A 9,732-nucleotide genomic window follows, 5' to 3' on the forward strand; every position below is an offset into this window, starting at 1 on the left:
ACACGAGATAAAGTCAGACAATTTTGCTGTTAAGGGTTTTATGTCACTTTCAACACATTTAGCATGGGTCAAAGTTAGGTCATTTCAGCGCCAGTATAAATGAAGAAAATGGAGAGCAAAAAAAGTTCTAGAATGACAATTAAAGTACCCAGGAGAAGGTAAGACAAAGGAGATTGGTTCAAATAGAAAACAGATGTATATTCCAAGAGCACAGTATCAAAGTACTTAGTTTGAGATCACCTAAAAGTCTCATCCAGACACCAGCACAGGTTCCCACTCTAATAGGAATACACTCAAAATGTTTTACAAATCATATATATAATATAAAGACAACATAATACAGTTCATAACAGAGAGATAATTTACAATGAAAAAAAAAAATCATCTCCTAAAACTAACTATACATTTGATTGTTTCCCCTCTCAGCCAGGGCACCCGGCCAGGACGAGGACAAAACCAAGTAATCTCATTTCAAGACAAAGACAGAAAGCAAGTTGGAAAACAGATACAGGGGATAGAATTTATTTTTAAATGAGCTTTATATAGAGCAATATCCACTATGTGCTAAAAGCACTTTACAAGAAGACACAGTAAGACCTCCCTGCCCACTATGAGTAGTTCAGTGTTGTATACAATGGAATCCAAAAGATTTTTAAAAAATGCGTACAAAGTTGCAAAATCGAAAATAGAGCACTAAATTTGATAATAGGCAAATAGACCATACCAGTGTTGTATTAATAGATAATTTAAATATTTACTCTTTATAGACACTATAAACGTACCACTTTTAAATCTAATAAACCCACCCAGATAATACATACTGAACTCCCGATATGAACGTCCAGTCAACAAACTGATTAAAGTGTTTAAGAACACTATAAAAAATAAATGCGTAAATGCCAGAGCAAAAATGCATAAGACTACACATCTTTTCCTTTTTATAGTGCTGAAATAACCTTGACTTGGAACCATGCTAAATGTGTCGCAAGTGACGTAAAACCTTAAAAGGTAATTATCACTAATGAAAAAATCAAAGATATTTTTTTTAGGTTTTACGGCGCTTGCAAACATTTAGGTTATATAATAAAAAGAAGAAAATATATACATCAATACAGCCCAAAGCCAATAATTGGACACGCCAAATTTTCATGAAGTCGCTTAAATTCCAGGATTATACAAATATATACCGCAGCCCTATATGAACCACGAGACAAAACAATGGAAATTTTCTCATAACTTCATCAAACCAAGCCGAAAGAAAGTACAATTAACATAACACAGGGAACCATTTCGAGGTCTCTCACACCCGCCCATTACCTGTTATATAGTTAATGAAAGCTCATGTAATGACACAATTGTTTCTGTTGAAGAGGAATTTTTATGTTTTCAAGTGTTTACGGCGCTTGAAAAACACATTTAGGTCATATCAGCGCCAGTAAAAAGGATGAACATTGGATAATAAAAACATTCTAGATGTACAATTCAAAGGACTTAAGGAAAAAGTATGACAAAGTGGAAGGGTTCAAATAGGGAACAGATGTAGATTCCAAGAGCACACTATCACAGTACTTTGAGATTCTAAATGTTTCACTGCACACCAGCATAAGATGGCACTAAGAGGAATACACTCAAATGTGTGCAAACCATATGTTTAAATTAAAACTAAATCATCTCATTCCAAGACAAAGACAGAATGCAATTGGAAAACAGGGGCAAAGAAGACACAGCAAATACCTCCCTGCCCACTATGGGAGGTCAGGAACCCCACCCAGACGATGAGGAATACAGCACTGATTAAAATGTGTTGTAATTTATTGTACAGGATTCATGCGCCTTTAAATCACCAGGCCATATAAATTTGTGGTCATACTCACTCTCCCCCATTTTCCATCCCTACCAAAAACATAATGTCAAATGTCGAAAAAACAAACGAAAGACAAAATACATTAAAGATGCTATGAATTACAATATACACAGCTACTGTAATATAAACGATGTGTAGTTGTTGACATGTTCCAATTATGGAGGCCACTCACTGAGGGGTTAATGCTTTTCCAATTAAGCTGCTAGCACTGTCCTCCCATCTTTACAAATCCTGACCTCCTGCTGAGAAAAAATGTTTTACAATTAAACTTGTTGAATTTCCAAAAGTTCCCAACTCCCGATGAAAACATCAATCCAACAGAGTAACAAGGAGTTCCATTGTCTATAAAAATAGCCAACGTCTAAATAAAAAACCCAAGTTTTAAATCATTGTACTGTTCTACTGAGTTACAACAACACATGCTTTTAAAATCTCTTCTCTCCTTTCAGAATCAAGTCCTCAAAGCTTTTTATTGTGAAATGCTGATGAACAAGGAACTGACACAGGACTATGCTGGTGTTAGGTAACAACTCCTTGAACAACTTTGCACAATTCCATGTCCAAGATGATGGTTTTAACTTTGTACACAACATATAACGTTTTGATTGAATCACAAACTTCATCTACAGTACAGAACGAATCATCTCCTGTTAGTGTTGAAATTCAAATGAGTAAGCAGTGTTGAAAAACCTCTGATAAATCATGAGGCTCCTTTTTCCTTCCATCAAAGATGGTTGTCCACTCATGACCACACTATATGTGGCATTCCTGTGATCTATATTTTTCTGAGCAGGAACAGCTCGCTGTTCATCAGTAAAATGTCTGGTACTAGGATAGGGACAAGCATCTGAGGAAAAAAAATGGCAATAGGTTGATAACGAAAGTAATCTAGAGAAATCAGCATTTATTCATGAATAACCAAGAGGTGACGATATACAAATGGTGGTGGAAACAAGGCTTGGAAATATGGAGCCAAAGATCCCCCTAGATTGATAAGTGCTAAATAAATGAGCAGTCTATTAATCTATTGAGATTAATCCTGACTACTTTAGATTGGGACCACCAATCCATCATTCGAATTCTAGAAAAATACACCCATGACAAAAACAGATTAACTCAAATTTCAATCATTCTTGCCAAAGTGGAATAAAAAAGGCTTTACAGCTGAGATACCCTTGTTGAAACCCAAGATTACTTTGAAAATCTTCTGATAGGCTATCAATCCAAATCGAACACTGAATCATTGATCAATGCGTCAAAGAAATTTGATGAAAAACTCAAGCACCATGTGTAATAAAGCCCAGAAATTTTTTTTGTTTCAGTGCTGGTGGTGACAAAAAGTGAAAAAGTAGGAAAATGTTGAACGATTGCCCCATTTCTACTGCACTAAACCCCACTTTTAGAGCAATTGAGATGATAGACTATCATTGATACTCTAGCTAACTTCTGGAGAGTGGGAAACTGCACCTGTGTGTTCCACCACACATCAACTCTCACATTGTTTCGAGAAATTGTAATTTTAAAAAGGAGGAAATTCCTCCTCTAAACTACAAAACCGCGGATTTCCGCAGATCCTAGGAAAACCATCGGCACTCTTGTTTATAAATAGAAAATCGTCATACACATGCAGATGACACAACTTTTGGGACATTATTTCCAAGATGACTAAAGCACTCCTCAATGATAACGAAAACTATGGACTGCACTAGCACAACGAAAGTCCAGATATGATCTGTGAAGATGCACAGTCAGAAGTGCAGAAAATCATCTTTGTGCTTTATTATCTTAGTACATCAACAAACAATTAACTAAACAATATCTCTGCCATATGCCATTGGAATGAAACATACATCCATACACTATTTTATTTTAGCAGGCATTAGATGTCGCTCTATTAGAGCGATATATAGTTACCTGCAAGGCAGCGCTCAGAAATTATTCCTCCTGACTGCATCGACTTTCCCAAGTTTAGTGTTGTGACCATTTATTATTGCTCATTTGCCTGAGAGTAACAATAATATAAAAATAAAAATGAGGATTTGTCAACTTTGAGAACCAATTATTGTAAAAAAAAAAAAATAAATAAAAAGACTAACATTGAGAGGAGTGTAATAGTAATATTCTTTAATACCTGCAACTTCGAACTCAGTCCCAGTGCATGCACCTCAAGCTCGTGCAACAGCAATAGAAAATTAAAAAATTTAATAATAAATGCAAGATTTCAATGATCTTATAATATTAACTTCCGAAGCGTCATCCCGAAATAATACTGCTTCATTGAGATTGGTCACATTTTTTGGGGTCGGGTTATGTTAATGGGATTTCTACTCACTCAAATATCATGTCAAGGAAATGATTTTATAGTTAAAGCCGAATCATGGCCCTGACCCTTTAACCTTTGAGTTGCCCATATTTGGTGCTGCCAGGCTGAACACGAACACCACTACAGATACTGGAATGCCATCTGAAATTTAGATTAATCAACATTAATAGTAATGTACAAAACTGAATGTTATAACATCTACAATATATATGCAGGATGCCTACATAAAATGTAAAAAGAGCAAAACACTATTATTACTAAACAAGGGACATTCGAGTTCAAAACCCTCCTTTAGCCAATAACAGACAGTTAAAACATGAATACATGACGTAAAATCCAGTTAGACCACCAAAACAAAGACAAATAGCACAGTGCCAGAATACAAAATCACTAAATAAAAAATGCATTCCAGTCAAAACCCATCATTCAAATTGTCATGCCTGCCCAATGTGTAGGTCACACATATAAAAGCAGGGTTCAAATTTTTTTCTGTACAGCCCATATTTTTGTCAACGAGCACAGAATTACTGGCCAATCTAAAAATTATAAAACTATTTTTACGGATTCATATAATAATAGTAACTTGCAAACCTTCCTTAAATTTAGGGTAATTCAATCACCCGTTGAATTAAGTGATTTGAACCCGGGACCTTCCAGTTCAGGGTCAACAACTTCACCACTACTCACTACACTACAGATCCATCTGACCTGTGGAGATATCTAATACAAATTATGTTATTAAGAAGAAATAGAAAAAAGGAATCCACAAAAATAACTGAATGTCACTTGTATTTTATTGTTATTGTAAATGTCATTTGCAAATTAGCAGAAAAAACATGCAAAACTAATAATAATAATATTAGGTTTAGGTCGAGATCGGATTTTTTTTCTATTAGGATTAGTTAGTTAAAGGTACTAGGTTATTGTTATAATTATTCCTAGGCTTAATCGAGGGAATATTTGAGTTTTTCCTTTGGCACTAGGAGCTTTCTGAAGGACTCCCCTTTTTAGTTTTCATTCTTTTGTTCTTCAATTTTCTCTTAATTTAAAAAATTCGCTTACATTTTCATTCACCTTTCTGGAGGAGGGGGAGGGGCAGGGTGGTATTATTATTGCCATTGCTAAGCCAGTTTTTAAAAAAAAGAAAGAATATGAATTTGAACTTGAATCGCAGCAAAACCAAACAAGTAATAAATAGAATTTAAAAAAAAAATCAAACTCGCCTCTTCAACATTAAAGAGAAACAGTTCCATAAACGAAAATACGGTTTTACATTGTCATTAGGTTAGGAAGAATTGGCCAGGGACCAAGATTTTGACCCTCCGCCTCCTAACTCAACTCCAAGCCTCTCTATGAAACTTTAGTTAATATTTATTGATGGACATATGAAAGTCTATAGCCATAACCGCTAATAAGATCTGCCTTTTCATGTGTAGGTTTAGTTGCAGTACAAGTGGAGAAGAGAGTCAGAGTGATGATGTGCTAAGAAGATAGACGCTGTTTTCTTTTTGTTTTGTTTGTTTTTTACGCTAACATCCTCAAACTCCAATAATAGAAAAAAGGAAAAAAGCATCGTTCCTAGGGGTGGAGGTGACAGATATGAATACGCTAAGATTAAGGAGGATGAAAAATCCTCCGACTTAATTATTTTACCGTCAGCTTAAACTTACTCTTCATCTTGATGCCATTGACCATGTTCCTTTCACTTTTCATTTTTGCTTTAACTACTCTAGCTACCTATTATCGAGGCAACTCCACTCCTTTCTCTTGTTTAGTTTTGGCGGGTATTGAGGAAAATTTATATCGATACCAATAATACTCTAGACAGTAGTCAATATATTAAATTATTTACAGCGATGGTTCACCCATGGAGGACACATAGGTACTGCTATACTCTAAATTTATTAAATCCTTTATTTCTTCCATTTTAACTCCAAATATAGATGTCAAATATTCTTAAAAAGCCATTTTATCTAGTTTAACCCAATGTCAATACTATTTTGGTATCGATATAAAGCATCACGTGACCACGTCGCCATTTTAGCCACGGATTTGGCGAGCACTCCGTCCCACAGGCGAGCCATTGCCAAAGACCGGTGGCGCCATCTGGTGGATCGGGACAAATTGTCTCACTGGCGAGCTATAGCTCGCCTTTGGGACACGCCTCTGCACAAGTGAGACAACTTTTTTTGGCGGGTTAAAGTGCGCATGCGTCAATGCAGAATTACCGGTTTGGCAAAAAAAAAAAAAACGATTTTAACTGGGTTTGATATTTTGGTATTTGGGGAGTCTTTAAGTGTAATTTTACCTAAATGATAGATAATTATAAAGTATTGACCGCATGGCAAATAATGAGAATTTTTTCTTTTATTATATATACATTTTTGCAAAAAACAAAGCGATGTCTATAATATTTGTCTTTTTTCCAAAAGTAGTATGGCATGTTTTATAAGAATAATCTCACAACCCATTGCATATCTACCCGCCCTTTTCAATCTCAAGATGGCGAACTTAGTAGGCATCAAATACGAGTGAGGGGAACAAATTAATTACCCCTGCTCGGACGCCGAGTTTGTTCTCCTGAACAATGGTGAGCTTGATGTATTATTTTGGTGTTGTTGTTTATATCTTGTTTAATGCATCCTCTAGTTGATTGGCACTATTATTTTAGTCGGAATACTTTTGCTTTCGCCGTAGCCGTAACCAATGTGAATGGGAGTTTTAGTTTGTTTACAAGTGTCTATTTTCAAACTATAACCACACATCACATAGCGAAAGGAAGAGCTCCATTTGTGTATAGGTAGTAAAGAGAGAATAATAAATGCTCGAATCTACGGAAAAAGCTGAGTTCTTTGAGATGTTATTGGATTGAATTCCCCATTAAAAGTGTTTAATAAAAAGGGCAGCCGCTGAGTCGGCAGAACCGAATCTTGTTTTCACGTTCAAAGTCGAAGTCGAAGTGTCGGGGGCAAAAAAAAAAAAAAAAAGGAAACCCCAATCGCACCTTTCATAATGGCAATGTTTTAAAATCGGTACTACCGCAAACTCGGGGACCCAAATAATTTTGGGGTTTTGGGAGGGGGGGGGGACTTTTTCTTTAAAATTTTTTGGGGGTTTGTTGGGAGGGGGGGGGGGACTTTAAAAAAAATAAAAAGTCTCTCCCCTCCCAAAACCCCTACTAGAGAGGTGGGCCTTTGGCCTACCAACCTCCGCTGCACGTCCACTCGCCTTGAGCATGCATTCACGTAAAATATAAAGATTTTTTTAAAAACCTACCTCTGTTTCAACAACTAGCATCTTTCAACTTTCTAAGAAACATTTTGATTTTTCAGAACTTTAGTTCGTTAAAAGATACCGGCCAATCTGACCCGTTGAGTCGAATGAAAACGAAATTTTGTTGTTTACACGGTTCAAAGGAAATGCCGTAAATAAGCTTTCATGGACTTCGTGTGTTGTTTTTACAGTGACACGTGACCGTTTTGAGGAATTTGTCGTCTGCTACAAATAATTAGACCGGTAGGGGGTAGATATTTTCGTTGGAGCAAAGAAAAAGTGAGTATTATTACTTGTACTTGTAGAGAGGCGTAGGGTCCACCAGCAGACCAGTTGATTGAATGAAAGAGAAAAAGGCCTTTTTTATCCGCCGCCACCACCACCTTGAAAGAGTGGAGGGGGGGTGCATGCCGACGAAAGGGAGACGTGTCGCTTTGTGACCTTGGTGACGTAGAGCATCTCAAGGATACTGGCAGTTGCAGGTGTTCTTAACCCCTTAACAGCGAAGCTAATTTTTTGCTTTTAGATAATAGTTTGCTTTTATCTTTATTATTGTTAACGGCGAATACAGCGTTTCCACCAAGAGAGCAGTCAGACTATCGCAACTCGGACTTCAATTGTCTATAATCGTTTTGCCGTTACTTGTCTTTTGATGATAGAAGATTTGGTGTTAGGTCAAAGATCGAATTTCGCCGCTAAAAGGTTGCATTGCTACTGGGTTTGCTCCTCCCCCCTCCCCCCCCCCACACACACACCATTTTTTTTCTTCTTTTTTTCACCTTAGTATTGTTGATTGTTGCTATTTCCTTTTTTATGATTAGCAAGTGCCGTAGGAGTCTCACAGGATGCAGGAGTACTGCAATTAACCCTTTGCCAGTGACACTGATTTTTTTGTTTTCAAATAATAGTCTTCATTTATATTATTTTTTAACGCAGAAAAAAAAACCGTTTCCACCATAAGGGCAGTAAGAATATTGATAAAAAGCGCTTTGAGCACGTTGGGTGGATATTGCCCTATATAAAAGCTCAAGTTTTTAAATTGTAATTTGTTTTTGTCTTTTGATGAAAACGGTAAGATTTTATTTTTGGTCCAAGTAAGATTGATATTCGCCTTTAAAAGGTTAAGTTGTTTTGTTTTTTTTTTCAGGTTTTTTGTTTTGTTTTTCAAATGCGGATACGCTGCTTCTTCATTTTTTTTTCCTCAACTGGCAAGCTATCGCTGTACTTACCAGCATGGCTTGCACACACAAAAAGATACATCTAGGGCACAAAATCTTACATCCAGGTCACAAAATCAGACAACTACGTCACACATCAAGACATCTCTGTTTCGTTTGTTCCAAGATAGCAAAACAAACCAGACGTCTTGGAGTTCGAAAGAGCTTTCCAAAAAATATTAATTTGGTATTTGCAAGACCCCCAGAAACCAATTCCCTATACAGCTCTTGTGCACGGTTACTTATGACCTTGATTTCTTTCGTACCCACCCCCAAAATCCCACTTATTGTGTGTTATAGGCAGAACATAATAAATAGCTGGGCTGCCACATGCGTGACTAAATTGGCCAAAGAGAGAATCTATACTTTGGCATTAGACACACCCATTACCTGATGTCTTGGTTTTTAATCCTAGCCTAGTGTGTGTGTGAGAGAGAGAGAGAGAGAGAGAGAGAGAGAGAGAGAGAGAGAGAGAGAGAGAGAGAGAGAAAACAAAACAATCATACATGTATACTGCAAACAGCAGAACGTTTTCATCTTACATTGAGATGGGAAGGGGAAGGGATAACACTATGACAAAAGAGAGAGAGAGAGAGAGAGAGAGAGAGAGAGAGAGAGAGAGAGAGAGAGAGAGAGAGAGAGAGAGAGAGAGAGGGGGGCGGGGGGATGGGGGGATAGTAAGGGGGAATGGGAAAAGATGAAAGAAACAATGGGTTGTCTGATGACGTAGATCAAAGGATTGTTACAGCGGTGTTCACGGTGCGTACTTCGTGAAATTTTAACCCTTTACAGTGACTCTGATTTTTTTTCTCCAGATTGCTTATGCAGAATAAATTGTTTCCACCAAGAGAGCAGTAGTAAGAGTATATTTCGACTCGGGCTTCAATTAAACTATAAATCGCAAAGCTTGTCTTTTAATGATAACATTAAGACTAAGATCTGGAGTTTGGAATCTCGCCATTAATGGTTAAAATTGTTTTGATTAAAAAAAAAAAACACACACACGAGCGCGCGCGGTCACGACAACGAGGACCATCACTGACAGAATGTTGCAA

General features: G+C 36.9%; 1 long non-coding RNA gene across 5 annotated transcripts; it reads right to left on the reverse strand.

The window, feature by feature from the left end:
* Window positions 1–1,312: 1,312 nt before the first annotated feature.
* Window positions 1,313–7,619, reverse strand: LOC144961225 (uncharacterized). Of its 5 annotated transcripts, XR_013643096.1 has the most exons (5): window positions 5,858–6,284; window positions 4,779–4,907; window positions 4,197–4,328; window positions 3,779–3,866; window positions 1,313–2,711 (listed from the first exon to the last, which is right to left on the reverse strand). It is a non-coding gene; the product is annotated as an uncharacterized LOC144961225 (long non-coding RNA). The 5 variants fall into 5 exon arrangements; XR_013643095.1 differs by lacking the exons at window positions 4,779–4,907; window positions 5,858–6,284 and adding an exon at window positions 7,464–7,619; XR_013643094.1 differs by lacking the exon at window positions 4,779–4,907.
* Between the last annotated feature and the right edge of the window lie 2,113 nt (window positions 7,620–9,732).

This window comes from Berghia stephanieae, unplaced genomic scaffold, assembly GCF_034508935.2.
Source record: "Berghia stephanieae isolate SIO BIC M18660-M18661 unplaced genomic scaffold, UCSD_Bste_1.3 scaffold180, whole genome shotgun sequence".
Classification (NCBI taxonomy): Eukaryota; Metazoa; Mollusca; class Gastropoda; order Nudibranchia; family Aeolidiidae; genus Berghia; species Berghia stephanieae.